The sequence below is a fragment of the Propithecus coquereli genome, unplaced genomic scaffold (genome assembly GCF_000956105.1).
Source record: "Propithecus coquereli isolate 6110/MARCELLA unplaced genomic scaffold, Pcoq_1.0 Scaffold658, whole genome shotgun sequence".
Lineage (NCBI taxonomy): Eukaryota > Metazoa > Chordata > Mammalia > Primates > Indriidae > Propithecus > Propithecus coquereli.
The window spans coordinates 17,760-18,546 of NW_012152596.1; positions in this window are offsets into that span (position 1 = coordinate 17,760).

Genomic DNA, 787 nt, shown 5'->3' on the forward strand with positions numbered 1-787 from the left:
CTCACTCACCCTTGGGGCCTCAGGTCTGGCTACAGGAAGGTCTCAGTCACTATAGCCTCAGGTCTCGGGATGGGCAGGCCTCACTCACTCTTGGGTCCCCTGGTCGGAGAACAGGAAGGTCTGAATCACTGGCAGGGACGCGGTAGTTACAAGTGACATGGCACCTGTGTGTCTGCTCTAACAGAGTGAAGCTTCGGCCTCTGATGCAGAGCGCAGCGTCCCCGCCTCCTCTCACGCAGGGCACGCGGCACCCTTCCTCACTCACAGGGCACGCAGCCCTGCCTCCTCTCAAGCAGGGAACGCTTCCACCCTTCCTCTCATGCAGGTCACGCAGCCGCGCCTCCTACCACGCAGGGCCCCTAGCGCCCCTCCTCTCACGCAGGGCAGGCAGCCCTGCCTCCTCTCACGCAGGGCACGTAGCGCCCCTCCTCTCACGCAGGGCACGCGGCCCCGCCTCCTCTCACGTGGGGCACGCAGCCCCACCTTCTGCAAGCAGGACTTCCTGGACCCGCCCCCTTAACGCAGGGCCTGTCGGTCCCACCTCCTTTCAAGCTAGGCGTGGTTCCTCAGGACATCATGCGCACTCTGCCCCCTGCTGGCCATCACCCGCACAGTGGTCCTCAGTGCTCACAGTGAGATCGGAAGCGCCCCATCCTGGCCATGCCACGGAACCAGTTAAAGTCGAGTTAGAGTATTCAGTGCCAGGATTTGAAAATTCAAAGTGAGATGGGGCTTGCGATCCTTTGTCTTCTAGAAAAAGGGTGAGGGCAGGAAGAATTAAGTGGAA